The 15,750-nt window shown below is 40.2% G+C and overlaps 1 pseudogene; it reads right to left on the bottom strand.

Moving 5' to 3' along the window:
- Cdk4-ps4 (cyclin-dependent kinase 4, pseudogene 4) overlaps positions 1-15,750 on the bottom strand; it is a 42,615-nt pseudogene that overhangs the window by 21,652 nt on the left and 5,213 nt on the right.

Genomic DNA, 15,750 nt, shown 5'->3' with positions numbered 1-15,750 from the left:
CAATCAGACACACAAAATTTCAAGGACTGCCAGGCCTCCAATTTCTAGATTTTTGAAAATCCTACATGGAAGTGGATGCTCCCTTTCATAACGCCTTTCCTAGTCATCTTCCTGGCATTACTATTCGCTCCCTGCCTCATTAATTTTAACGACAGATATAGAACATTTCTAACCAAACTATTAATCAGTTCCTGTTACAGGATTACTGTCTACTGTCCACAGAAGAGCCTGTTATGAATGTTTACCAAATAAAGCCTGATGGTGAAAGTCAGCTATACCCTGAAATTGACAATGTCCCAAGATAGCAGGAAGTAGCCTAAGAGACATGGCGCCCCTATTCCCCTTTCACCATTGGCTTCCCCCTCACCTTTTCCTTCTTTTTTTGATAAGAAAAAAGAGGTATGTTGGTATCAAGAGCTGCTTTCACCTCCAGCAGTGACATCACCTGGTCACCTGTACATCTGTTGCCATGGCAAGAGCCATATATTCCCAGCATACTTTTGGTTCAGCTCCCACCTTCACTTGGGAGCAGTTACATAACATTTTAAATAAAAGGCAGACCTATGTTGCCCATTTCCTCTTTCTCTCTCTTCTCCCTCTCTTACCCACCACGCTGTTGTCTTTGCCATGCCAATAAACCTCTCCATGTGGAACTGTGTTGACCTGGTGTAGTTTGTCCAAACTTGAGTTGTGATTTCCATCCCAACTTCTATGCTAGCAACTTAACAGCACACCTGAAAGCTCTAGAACAAAAAGAAGCAAACACACCCAAGAGGAGGAGAAGGCAGGAAATAGTCAAACTCAGGGCCAAAATCAGCCAAATAAAAAGAAAGAAAGGGAACTCTATAAAGGAGCAACAAAATCAAAAGCTGGTTCTTTAAGAAAATCAGCATAATAGACAAACCCATTAGCCAAACTAAAGGGCACAGAGATAGTAATCAAATTTACAAAATCAGAAATGAAAAGAACAGAACTGAGGAAATTAAAAAATTCTCATATACCAGCACAAAAGCCTATACTCAACAAAACTGGAAAATCTAGATGAAATGGCTGACTTTCTAGACAGATCCAATGTACCAAAGTTAAATCAAGAGCAGGTAACTATCTAAATAGTCCCATATCCCATAAGGAAATAGAAGTCATTACCTCCAGACCCCCAACCAAAAACCAAGACCCAGATGGGTTTGGGGCAGAATTCTACCAGACCATCAAAGAAGAGCTAAAACCAACACTCTACAAACTATTTGATAATATAGAAACAGAGGAAACACTACCTAATTCAATCTGTGAAGCCACAGTTACTCTGATACCTAAACTACACAAAGACCCAACAAAGAAAGAGAACTTCAGACCAAAATGCAAAAATACTCGATAAAATTCTAGTGAACCAAATCCAAGAACACATCAAAACCAGCATTCACTACCATCAAGTAGGCTTCATCATAGGGATGCAGGGTTGGTTCAATATATGAAAATCCATTAATGTATTCCACTATATAAACAAAATCAAAAAATCACATGATCATCCCATTAGATGATGAAAAAGCATTTGACAAAATACAAGACCTCTTCATCTTAAAAGTATTGGAGAGATCAGGAATTCAAGGCCCATATCTAAACATAATAAAAACAATATACAGCAAAACAAAAGCCAATATCAAATGAAGAAATACTTGAAGCAATTCCATTAAAATCATGGACAAGACTGCCAGCTCTCTCCATATTTATTCAATATAGTACATAAAGTTTTAGCTAGAGAAATAAGACAACAATAGGAGATAAAGGGGATACAAATTGTCAAAGAAGAAGTCAAGGTATCACTATTTGCAGATGATATAGTAGTGTACAGAAGCAACCCCAAAATTCTACCAGAGAACTTCTACAGCTGATAAACAACTTCAGCAAAGTGGCTGGATATAAAGTTAACTCAAGCAAATCAGTAGCCTTTCTTTATACAAATGATAAATGGAATGAGAAAGAAAATAGAGAAACAACACCCTACACAATAAACACAAATAAAATAAAATATCTTCGTGTGACTCTAACTAAACAAGTGAAAGATCTGTATGACAAGAACCTCAAGTCCCTGAAGAAAGAAACTGAAGAAGCCCCTCAGAAAATTGAGAGCTCTCCCATGCTCATGGATTGGTAGGATTAACATAGTAAACAATGGCCATTCTATCAAAAGCAATCTACAGATTTAATGCAATCTCAATCAAAATTCCAACACAATTCTTCACAAACATGGAAAGAAAATACTCAAATTCATATGGAAAAACAAAAAGCCCAGAATAGCAAAAACAATTCTCAACAATAAAAGAACTTCTTGAGAAATCACCATCCCTGATCTCAAGCTGTACTACAGAGCAATAGTGGTAAAAACTGCATGATATTTGATAAAGAGACAGACTGGTTGTTTAATAGAATAGAATTGAAGAACCAGAAGTAAATCCATATACTTACAGACACTTGATCTTTGACAAAGAAGCCAAAAATGTACACTGGAAAAAAGGAAAGCATCTCCAATAAAGAATGCTGGTCTAATTGACAGTCTGCATGTAGAAAATGAAAATAAATCCATATTTGTCACCTTGCACAAAGCTCAAGTCCAAGTGAATTGAGGAGTTCAACATAAAATTAGATATGCTGAATCTGATTGAAGAGAAATTATGAAAGAGCCTTGAACTCATTGGCACAGGATAGAGAGCGGGGGGGGGGGGGATTTCCTAAACAGAACTCCAATTGCTTATGCTCTAAGATCAAAAATTGACAAATGGGACCTCATGAAACTAAAAAGCTTCTGTAAGGCAAAAGACATAGTCAATGGAACAAATTGGCAACCTAGAAATTGGGGGAAAAATCTTCACTAACCTTACATCCCATAGAAGGCTATTATCCTAAATATATGAAGAACTCAAGAAGCTCACCTCTAAAGAACCAAACAACCCAATCAAAAATGGAGTATAGAGCTAAACAGAGAATTCACAACAGAGGATCTCAGATGGCTGAGAAGCACTTAAATGTTCAACATCCTCAGACATCAGGGTAAATGCAAGTCAAATGTCCCTGAGATTCCACCTTACACCAATCAGAATGACTAAGATAAAAAACTCAGGTGACAGTACATGTTGGTGAGGATATGGAGAAAGAGGAATACTCTTCCATTGCTGGTGAGATTGTAAACTGTTACACCCATTCTGGAAATCAATCTGGAAGTTCATCAGTAAATTTGAAATAGATCTACCTGAAGACCCAGCAATACCACTCTTGGGCATATACCCAAAGATGCCCCACCATACTACAGGGGCACATGTTCCACTATGTTCATAGCAGCTTGATCTGTGATATCCAGAAGCTGGAAATGATCCAGATGTACCACACCAGAAGAATGGATACAGAACATATGGTTCATTTACATGATGGAATACTATTCCACTATTAAGAATGAAGACATTGTGAGTTTTGTAGGCAAATGGATGGAACTAGATGAGTTACCTCATCCTGGGCCCTCGCTCAAACCCAATAGGACATGCATTGTATGTACTTACTAAGTAATAAGTGGATATTAGCCAAAAAGTGCAGAATGTCTAGGATACAATCCATAGAACTCAAGTACTTTAACAAGAAGAAAAACCCAAGTGAGGATGGTTCAATCCCACTTAGAAGGGAGGAAAAAATTATCATGGGAGGCAGAGAGATGGAGGGGCCTAAGTGAGAGAGAGGAGGGGGAGGGGAAAAGGTAAAATAACCAAGTATTGGGGGGGGGGCAGGAGAGAAGCTCTAAAGGCCTGCGGAATTAATGGAAATATTTAACCTTGGAGGAGGGAGAAGGAAGAGGTACCCTTTAGAAAGTACCAGAGATCTGGGAAGTGAAAGACTATCAGGACACAAAGGGAGGAACCTTAGATGAAATGCCCAACAATAGGGAGAGGGAACTCAGAGTCCACCTCCAGTAGAAACATGGGGCATTAAGTGGAGGGATGGGGTTGCCATCCCACAGTCAAAAACTCTGACCCAGAATTGTTCCTTTCTAAAAGAACTGTAGGACAAAAATGGAAAAGAGACTGACGGAAAGGCAGTCCAGTGACCGGCCCAAATTGGGATCCATCTAAATTCCTTTAGTATTAGGCTCCAATTGGGGCCTAATACTATTACTGGTGATATGGTGTGTTTACAGACAGGAACCTGGCATGACTGTCCCCTGAGAGGCACAACAAGTAGCTGACTGAGACAGACCATTGCATTGAGGTTGAGGACCCCCGTGGTTGAATTAGAGAAAGGCTGGAAGAAGTGAAGATGAGGGTGGCCCCACTGAGAGACCAACAGTCTCAACTAACCTGGACCCCTGAGATGTCTCAGACCCTGAGCCACCAATCAGATAGAATACATGAATTAGTCCGAGGACCCCACACATATATAGAAGAGGACTGCCTAGTCTGGCCTCAGTGGGAGAAGGCAAGCGTAACCCTTTAGGAACTTGAGGCCCTAGGGAGTAGGGAGGCCTGATGGTGGGCACTATCCTCTTGGAAACAGGAGAGGAGAAATGGGATGAGGAACTGTGGGAGGGAGGACCAGGAGGACGACAATGGCTCGACTGTAAAAAAAATATAAGTAATAACAATAACCAAAACAAACAAAAAAACTAAGTCTATTAAATAAAAGATGAATAAACACTAACAGACACAGATGGAGTGAGTTTGGGCAGAGGGTAGTGAATGTACTAAGTAAGATTAGGGTTTCTCATGTCTCTGGTACTCTGGAGTTGCTGTACATAATGCACTAACCATTTTCTTTAAAAGTTTTGTCCTGGTTTGCTTTTCTTTTGCTTTGACAAAGGACAGATCAAAACAAACTTAGGTGGAGCATTTTATTTTATCTTACAACTTTCAGGACATACTATACCATTGAGTCTACTCAGTGAAGGAACTCCAGCTGGAACAGAGGCAGAACCCATGGAGGAAAGCTGCATGCTGGCTAGCTCAGCTTCCCTCTCCACACAACCCAATTAGGTAGGGGTGATACCACTGACAGGGGCCCGAGGTCACCATATCAATCACCAATTAAGAAAATATCACTACAGACAGGTCCACAGCAATGAGGCAGTTCCTCAATTGAGGATCTCTCTTCCCAGATGACTCCACATTAGTTGTTTTTATTCAAACATGTCCTGCACTAGTTTCAAGGGAAATTTGAATGTTTGATTGTAAAGAAACAGTAACATTTGAGGAGATACATCCACACTTGAACATTATGCAATGTGTACTTGTGTCAAAACATGGCATCCATAAATATGCAAAAGTTTTAGGTAGCAGTTAAAATTAATTAAGAGGCTATACATAGTGGCATAGTCAAGCCACTTATCCTTTTGACTTATTTAGTACAAAGTAAATTTACTTACTTTGCTGCTAAAGGTACAGGATAGGATCAAAGGAAAATTTCATAATTAAATGGAACAAGAATAGGTCTTTACTATGTCACCATCAATTAAAGAATGAGACCATCATTTCTGTAGTGTGTTGTGATGAATACTCCTTGGAATGTGCAGCACAAAGCCTTTGGTTTGATGGGAAATGATGAATGCTAATTTGAGAGTGAGGATCAGAAAGGGAAGCTTCTAAAAATTCCATAGGAGAGAAGCCTGTTTAATTTGATTTAGCTTAAGTCTTTCCTAAAAGGTGAGTTTCCCCACACTCTACTTAGCTATTTATCTCTCTCGAAAATTATGACAGAAAACAATTTTTGTGAGATACTAAGTGGTGTAGTGTTATAAATGTATTGAAATGTCAATATTAATGAGTAGCAAAATGTAATCTCTATTGAAATTTATCCGTTTGATGACACAAATGACTCATGACTGTCATTCAAAGGCAAACAGATGTTTTCACTATCATATCTGCCAGTGATGTAGAGTGAAAGCCACCATAGGAAGGACACCAGGAGAGACAGGATGGAAGAGGGACCTAAGCTTAAGGAAAGACATACTAATCCACGGGAGGAACTCAGTGAAATTCTGCTTTTGAAGCTAGAAGAAAAGAAAAAAAGTATTGCAGGCTGAGGAAATAAAACTCAATGTGAAGATTTTATTAAACTCATTGATGTGAATTTTAGGTCATGTTTTGAAGATGAGAGGACTGGCTTCCAGTTCCTGCCTGTGCTGAGTTGACCTGCTCTCTTGGCAAGAATATATCAAAACAACCATCCATCATGATCAAGTAGGTTTCATCGCAGGGATGCAGGGATGGTATAATATAAAGACATCCATCAAAGTAATCCGCTAGGTAAAAAACACAAAGAAATGAAAAAACATGATCACCTCATTAGATGCTGAGAAAGCATTTAACAAAATTCAACACCCCTTCATGTTAAAAGTCTTGGAAAGATCAGGAATTCAAGGACCGTACCTAAACATAGTAAAAAGCAATGTATAGCAAACCAGTAGCCAACATCAACCTAAATGCAGAGAAACCTGAAGCAATTCCACTAAAATCAGGGACTAGACAAAGCTGCCCACTCTGTCCTTACTTATTCAATATAGTACTCGAAGTCCTAGCCAGAGCAGACAACAAAGGGAAGTTAAAGGAATACAAATTGGAAAGGAAGAAGTAAAAATAGCATTATTTGCAGATGATATGATAGTATACTTAAGTGACCCCAAAAGTTCCACCAGAGAAATACTCAGCCTGGTAAACAACTTCAGCAAAGTGACTGGATATAAAATTAACTCAAACAAATCAGTAGCCTTGCTCTACTTAAAGGATAAACAGGCTGAGAAAGAAATTAGGGAAAGGACACCCTTCACAATAGTCACAAATATCATAAGGTACCTTGGTGTGACTCTAATCAAGCAAGTGAAAAGATCTGTATGACAAGAACTTCAAGTTTCTGAAGAAAGAAATTGAAGAAGACCTCAGAAGATGGAAATTTCTTCCATGCTCATGGATTGACAGGATAATATAGTGAAAATCACCATTTTGCCAAAAGCAATCTACAGATTCAGTGCAATACCCATGAAAATCCCAACTCAATTCTTCATAGAATTAGAAAGAGCAATTTGCAAATTCATTTGTAATAACAAAAAACTTAGGATATTAAAAACTATTCTCAACAATAAAAGAACTTCTGGGGGAACCATCATCCCTGACTTCAAGCTGTATTAAAGAGCAATAGAGATTATTGGTACAGAGACAGGCAGGTAGATTAATGGAATAGAATTGAAGACCCAGAAATGAATGCACATACCTATGGTCACTTGATCTTTGACAAAGGAGCTAAACCATCCAGTGAAATATAGATAGCATTTTCAACAATTAGTGCTGGTTCAACTGACATTCAGCATGTAGAAGAATGCAAATTGATCCATTCTTATTGCCCTGTAGAAAACTTAAGCCCAAGTGGATCAAGGACCTCCACATAAAACCAGATACACTAACACTTATAGAAGAAAAAGGGGGAAGAGCCTTGAATACATGGACATTGGGGGAAAATTTCCTCAATAGAACACCAATGGCTTATGCTCTAAGATCAAGAATCAACAAATGAGACCTCAAAAAATTGCAAAGCTTCTGTAAGGAAAAGGACACTCTAATTAGGACAAAATGGCAACCAACAGATTGGGAAAAGATCTTTACCAATCCTATATCTGATAGAGGGCTACTATCCAATATATATAAAGAACTAAAGAAGTTAGACTCCAGAAAGCCAAATATCCTTATCAAAAATGTGGATAGAGCTAAACCAAGAATTCTCAGATGAGGAATATTGAGTGACTGAGAAGCACCTAAAGAAATGTTCAATCCCCATCAAAATACCAATCCAATTCTTCAAAGAGTTAGACAGAACAATTTGCAAATTCATCTGGAATAACAAAAAACCCAGGACAGCTAAAACTATCCTCAACAATAAAAGGACTTCAGGGGGAATCACTATCCCTGAACTCAAGCAGTATTACAGAGCAATCATGATGAAAACTGGATGGTATTGGTACAGAGACAGACAGATAGACCAATGGAACAGAATTGAAGACCCAGAAATGAACCCACACACCTATGGGCACTTGATTTTTGACAAAGGAGCCAAAACCATCCAATGGAAAAAAGATAGCATTTTCAGCAAATGGTGCTGGTTCAACTGGAGGTCAACATGTAGAAGAATGCAGATCGATCCATGCTTATCACCCTGTACAAAGCTTAAGTCCAAGTGGATCAAGGACCTCCACATCAAACCAGATACACTCAAACTAATAGAAGAAAAACGAGGGAAGCATCTGGAACACATGGGCACTGGAAAAAATTTCCTGAACAAAACACCAATGGCTTATGCTCTAAGATCAAGAATCGACAAATGGGATCTCATAAAACTGCAAAGCTTCTGTAAGGCAAAGGATACTGTGGTTAGGACAAAACGGCATCCAACACATGGGAAAAGATCTTTACCAATCCTACAACAGATAGAGGCCTTATATCCAAAATATACAAAGAACTCAAGAAGTTAGAGTGCAGGGAGACAAATAACCCTATTAAAAAATGGGGTTCAGAGCTAAACAAAGAATTCACAGCTGAGGAATGCCGAATGGCTGAGAAACACCTAAAGTAATGTTCAACATCTTTAGTTATAAGGGAAATGCAAATCAAAACAACCCTGAGATTTCACCTCACACCAGTGAGAATGGCTAAGATCAAAAACTCAGGGGACAGCAGATGCTGGCGAGGATGCGGAGAAAGAGGAACACTCATCCATTGTTGGTGGGATTGCAGAGTGGTACAACCATTCTGGAAATCAGTCTGGAGGTTCCTCAGAAAATTGGACATTGAACTGCCTGAGAATCCAGCTATACCTCTCTTGGGCATATACCCAAAAGATACCCCAACATATAAAAAAGACACGTGCTCCACTATGTTCATCACAGCCTTATTTATAATAGCCAGAAGCTGGAAAGAACCCAGATGCCCTTTAACAGAGGAATGGATACAGAAAATGTGGTACATCTACACAATGGAATATTACTCAGCTATCAAAAACAATGACTTTATGAAATTCGTAGGCATGGTCAGAACTGGAAAATATCATCCTGAGTGAGGTAACCCAATCACAGAAAAACACACATGGTATGCACTCATTGATAAGTGGCTATTAGTCCAAATGCTTGAATTACCCTAGATGCCTAGAACAAATGAAACTCAAGACGGATGATCAAAATGTGAATGCTTCACTCCTTCTTTAAAAGGGGAACAAGAATACCCTTGGGAGGGAATAAGGAGGCAAAGTTTAGAATAGAGGCAGAAGGAACACCGATTCAGAGCCTGCCCCACATGTGGCCCATGCATATACATCCATCCAATTAGACAAGATGGATGAAGCAAAGAAGTTCAGGCCAACAGGAGCCGGATGTAGATCTCTCCCGAGAGACACAGCCAGAATACAGCAAACACAGAGGCGTATGCCAGCAGCAAACCACTGAATTGAGAATAGGACCCCCGTTGAAGGAATCAGAGAAAGAACTGGAAGAGCTTGAAGGGGCTCGAGACCCCATATGTACAACAATGCCAAGCAACCAGAGCTTCCAGGGACTAAGCCACTACCTAAAGACTATACATGGACTGACCCTGGACTCTGACCCCATAGGTAGCAATGAGTATCCTAGTAAAAGCACCAGTGGAAGGGGAAGCCCTGGGTCCTGCTAAGACTGAACCCCCAGTGAACGTGATTGTTGGGGGGAGGGCGGCAAGGGGGGGAGGATGGGGAGGGGAACACCCATAAAGAAGGGGAGGGGGGAGTGGGATGTTTGCCCAGAAACGGGGAAAGGGAATAACACTTGAAATGTATATAAGAAATACTCAAGTTAATAAAAAAAATAAAAAAAAGAATGTTCAACATCTTTAGTCATCAGGGAAATGCAGATCAAAACATCCCTAAGATTCAATCTCATATCAGTCAGAATGGCTAAGATAAGAAACTCAGGTGACAGCACATGGTGGTGAGGATGTGGAGAAAGAGGAACACTCCTCCCGAGTTGGTGGGATTGCAAACTGGTACAGCTACTCTGAAAATCAGTCTGGACATAGTACTACCTGAGGACCCAGCTATACCACTCCTGGGCATATACTCAAATGATGCTCCAACATATAACAAGGACACATGCTACACTATGTTCGTAGCAGCCTTATTTCTAATAGCCAGAAGCTGGAAAGAACTCAGATGACCTTCAACAGAGGAATGGATACAGAAAACATACATGTATACAATAGAGTACTACTCAACTATCAAAAACAATGACTTCATGGAATTCATAGGCAAATTCATGGAGCTAGAAAATATCATCCTGAGTAAGGTAACATAGTCACAGAAGAACACACGTGGTATGCACTCACTGATAAGTAGATATTAGCCCAAAAGCTCAAATTACCCAAGATATAATCCATAAACCACATGAAGATCAAGAAGAAGGATGACCAAAGTGCAAATGTTTCAGTCATTTTTAAAAGGCAGAACAAAAGTATTCATAGGAGCTCTCTGCTCCCAGACCCCGTGGGAGAGAGACCCGACCGCCTGGTCAGGTGGGCACTCCTGAGGCTGCAGAGCAGAAGAGACCACCAACACTGCCCACCCCTGCCCACATCCCTGGCCCAAGAGGCAACTGTATAAGGCCTCTGGGTTCCCGTGGGGGAGGGCCCAGGAGCGGCAGGACCGCTGCCTCTGAGACACCGCCGCCGGAACCTGAGGGAAACAGACCGGATAAACAGTTCTCTGCACCCAAATCCCGTGGGAGGGAGAGCTAAACCTTCAGAGAGGCAGACACACCTGGGAAACCAGAAGAGACTGCACTCTGCATACACATCTCAGACGCCAGAGGAAAACACCAAACGCCATCTGGAACCCTGGTGCACTGAAGCTCCCGGAAACGGCGGCACCTTCCTGGTTGCTGCTGCCGCGGAGAGCTCTTGGGCAGCACCCCGCGAGCAAACTTGAGCCTCGGGACCACAGCTAAGACCAACTTTTCTGCTGCAAGTGACCTGTCTGGTGAACTCAAGACACAGGCCCACAGGAACAGCTGAAGACCTGTAGAGAGGGAAAACTACACGCCCAAAAGCAGAACACTCTGTCGTCATAACAGGCTGAAAGAAACCAGGAAAACAGGTCTACAGCACTCCTGACACACAGGCAAAGATTAAATCAGACACAGAAGGAACACCCATTCAGAGCCTGCCCCACATGTGGCCCATACATATACAGCCACCCAATTAGACAAGATGGATGAAGCAAAGAAGTGCAGACAGACAGGAGCCGGATGTAGATCGCTCCTGAGAGACACAGCCAGAATACAGCAAATACAGAGGCGAATGCCAGCAGCAAACCACTGAATTGAGAATAGGACCCCCACTGAAGGAATCAGAGAAAGAACTGGAAGAGCTTGAAGGAGCTCGAGGCGCCATATGTACAACAATGCCAAGCAACCAGAGCTTCCAGGGACTAAGCCACTACCTAAAGACTATACATGGACTGACCCTGGACTCTGACCCCATAGGTAGCAATGAATATCCTAGTAAGAGCACCAGTGGAAGGGGAAGCCCTGGGTCCTGCTAAGACTGAACCCCCAGTGAACGTGATTGTTGCGGGGAGGGCGGCAAGGGGGGGAGGATGGGGAGGGGAACACCCATAAAGAAGGGGAGGGGGGAGGTGGATGTTTGCCCGGAAACCGGGAAAGGGAATAACACTCGAAATGTATATAAGAAATACTCAAGTTAATAAAAAAAAAGAGAATTAAGAAGCCATCTATTTGTCTATATAGCATCACTGCAAGACAGTACATCCACAAAGTACTGGAGAGATCTTTGCAAAAGGGTGGACTAATACCTAGTGATTGTTATATGTGTTTAATAAAAACAGGAAAAGCATATTAATCGCAGGAACTTTTCCTACAATGATTTTCTCCTGGGCCTTGCCTATTAAAGCTTCATTGAATATTTTTAATCCAAGGACAAGTCATCTCAGGCAGATCACTTGCTAGTTAGTAGCTTGTCTTATGATAGCTTCTTACAAAGGGGCTTTTGCATTTTCTCAAAGCTTTTTTGGCAGCCTAATTAGATGAGACAATCACATTTTATTTTCAGTTTTTTTATACAGTGGAATACATTTATTGATATTTGTATATTAAACTATGCCTGCATCTCTGGGACAATGCCTACTTGTTCATGGTGGATGATCTTTCTTATGTGCTCTTCAAGGTACTTCACGATTATCATGTTGAATATTTTCACGTCTGTCCATAAGAAACATTGTTTTGTAATTTTCTTTTTTTGGTTGGTCTTTTCTGGTTTAGGGATCAGGAAAACTTGTCCTCATAAAATAAACTGTGCAATGTTCCTTCTGTTGGTACTTTGTGGAATAAATTGAGTAGTGTTGGCATTAACTGTTTAAAAGTCTGGTAGAATTCTTTGTCAAAAATCATCTTTTCTGGGCTTTTTTTTAAAAGAGACTTTTAATGTCTGCTTCCTTTCCCCTATGGATTATTGGCTTTTTTCAATTGCTTATGTGACCTTAGTTTAACTTTGGATAATCTATGTATCTAGAAAGGGAGGCATTTGTTTTAGATTTTCTAGTTTGGTAGAGTACAGGTTTTTAAGGCATGTCCTTACTATTCTGTTTCCTTGGTATCTATTGTTATGTGCCACTTTTCATCCATAACTTTTTTAGTTTCAGTCTTCTTTCTTTGCCTTTTAATGAAATTGGCTGATAGTTTGTCAGTCTTACTGAGATTCTCAAACAACCAACTAACAGTTTCATTGATGCTTTGTATTATTTTATTGATTTCAACCTGAGCTTGATCATTTCTTGCAGTCTTCTTCTTTGTGTTGTGATTCCCCCAGGTTTGTTTTAGAGTTGGCTAGTGCTGTTAAGTAGCATGAAATAACTCCAATTTTTTAAAAAATATTGTCCGTGAGTACTGTGAACTGCCTCTTAGGCCTTTCTTCATTTCTCCATGGATTTGGATATGTTTTGCTTCCATTATTATTCAGTCTTAGAAAGCGTTTATTTTTCATTTCTGCCTTGACATACCTTATTTGATACAGAGTTTTTCAGTTTCTATTAGTTTGCAAGTTTTATATTGTTTTTGGTGGTGGTGGTGTCCAGCATTAGTCCCTGGTGGTCAGGCAGGATGAAGACTGTTATTTCAATTTGTATGGGTTGATTCAAAAATCTGGTTGTTACCAATATTGAGGAATTTCTATAAGTTTCTGAGAAGATGGTAGAGTATTTTGTATTTGGGTAAACTCTTCTGTAAATATTTTTTAGGTCCACCTCATTTTGCTATGTTTGCTGCAGTACTTCTCAGTTTAGTTTTTGTCTGGATGATATATCTACAGGTACTTGAAGTCTCCCACTGTTAGAGTGTGAGGGTCACTCTGATTTTTCCTCGTGGACTGTTTCTTTTAATGTTGGATACCTATGTGTTAAGAATTGAATTGTCCTTTGATTGATTTTTCCTTTGATGGCTATGTAGTGTTCTTCTGTATCTCCTTTTATTAGTTTTGAGGTGAAGTCTAAATTGTTAGATATTAAAATGGCATTGGGAGCTTGAATGTTAGCTCCATTTACATGGAATATCTTTTTCCTACCCTTCACCCTGAGGTAATATCTATCCTTAATGTGAAGGTGTGTTTCTTGAATACAGTAAAAGGATATGTCCTGTTTTTGCATGCAGTCTATTAGTCTGTGTCTTTTATTCAATAATTGAGACTATTGATATCAAGACATCAATGAGCAATTACTTTGTTGATTTCTGTCATTTCTTGTTTCATTTGATGGCAGTGATGGTGGTGGTGATGATGGTGATACCTGTCTGTGTGTTGTGGTTTCATTCCTTTGATTTTGGTAGTCTGGAATTATTCATTCCCTGTGGTTTCATAGTTGTAATTTATTTCCTAGTTTAGAATTTTCCTTTTAGCATATTCTATTTATGATCTTCTATTTCTTCTGTAGATTCATAGATAAATATTGCTTAAATTTGTTTTTACCATGGACTATCTTATTTCCCTATCAATGGTGACTAAAAGTTTTGGTGCATTTTTATAGGATACATATATAATACATTTTTATAGGATATATATAATAATTCCTGGCTTTCTGGAAACTGGCAGTTTCGACTACCTGCATACATCTGAAACAAAAGGCAGATGACAGATCTGCTGATCCTTTCAGAAGCTAGGTGTGCTTGTAGCCTTCTCTTCTGTGTTGCCTTCCTTACAGGTGAAGGCAGCATAGTAGGGATGGATTTTAATATATGAGATGGGGCTTGGACATATGTATACATATTATGGAAGATGTAAAATTATTTTCCTTTATTTGTAGTATTCCAGATCAGACTTGGACACAGAGGATCCCTTGGGTGCAACCCACACTCCCTTGATCCCATGGTGTGCCCATGCTCTTTGATATTCATGGGTGGTACAGATTACTTAAATGTATTGATGTTGTCTTGACACACTTGAGGTGAGTTGGTAGAATGGTGGATACAGCCCACAGATCACAGGTGTACCAAAAGGATCTTGTAGATTGGTTTCATTTGGAGATTACAGGCTGTGATATGATCAACATTGAGTCCAAATTTCTTAACAATGGCATGGAGTGGGTCATAATTTGTTGAAGAAATTAAATTTATGTGAGACAATGCCTGGTTTCTGATCATGGCAGGGTCATAGTTGTATCTATTTCATATGATCATTCAATTGAGGCTTGGCCCCTTTAAGGCCTGGCTCCTTTGTGGTGGAATTGTGTCCAGTGGTGGATAGAGGATGTGACTCAAATACCCTTGTTGACAGTCAGAGTCCAGGGTACTTGGTATTCAAGGAGGTTCAATGTCCCCGTCAGCGGGGACCCAGTTATTCAGGGTCCCGAAGGGGCGCTACCCTTGGGCCTAAATGGGGGGTGAGAGAAGAAGGAGACCAAGCAAGATTCTGTTGTCAAGGTCTCGTTTATTGGGGTGAATGTTACAGCTTTTAAGGCTTTCAGGTAGGGGGAGTGTCCTTTGTGAAACACAGAGGAGGGGGAGGTGCGGATATAGGTAGTGATAGCTGGAGGCAAAGAGGTCAGGCGGTAGATGATGAGGTCAGGTGGTGGAGACACTGGGTGTTGATTCAGGAGGTAACAGGTATCTGCTAAGGGAGCTGAGGCATCCCTTGAATGTTATCTTCCTGTGCCATAAATTCATGGGAGAGGCTTTCATTCAACAATCTTAAGACTTAATGCAGTCATCTTAGGGGTGAGTCTCTGTGGCCAAACAGCCCAAAGTCACCTAGCCACTTTGAGCCATGCAGTCAAAAAGCGGCTAGGCCCAAATCCAATATGGCTCCGTGCAGTTCAAGATTTTCTTTGAGGCCTATTCATGGCCTTGTACCTCATTTGATCACCATCAAATCTGCTTCCTGGAGAAAAAAAGTGTCCATATGTCAGTTACTCAGAAGACCAATCTTATGTTAGTCAGAGATTCTTGCTGAAGAAGCTGTGGCCTGAGTTATATTTGAAAATTAATTGTTCCTAAAGAACAGTTGAAGTCAAGATAAGTTCTTGCCTCAGAAAGGTACACAGTGAAGTATAACAAGCCTTTTTTACATGGTAAGTCCATATTGATAGGTGATTGGCACATTATAGTAATTGTGTCACTCTAGCTTGTATGCACTGAGGATGTGGTTGAGCGAAGTAGTATGTGATTCATATCCCTTGTACTCAGGACGACAGCTTACATCAGTCATCAGT

The sequence above is a fragment of the Rattus norvegicus genome, chromosome 4 (genome assembly GCF_036323735.1).
Source record: "Rattus norvegicus strain BN/NHsdMcwi chromosome 4, GRCr8, whole genome shotgun sequence".
In the NCBI taxonomy this organism is placed as follows: Eukaryota; Metazoa; Chordata; class Mammalia; order Rodentia; family Muridae; genus Rattus; species Rattus norvegicus.
Note: the sequence above shows the minus strand (reverse complement) of the source record. Positions and strands in the feature narration are given on the sequence as shown.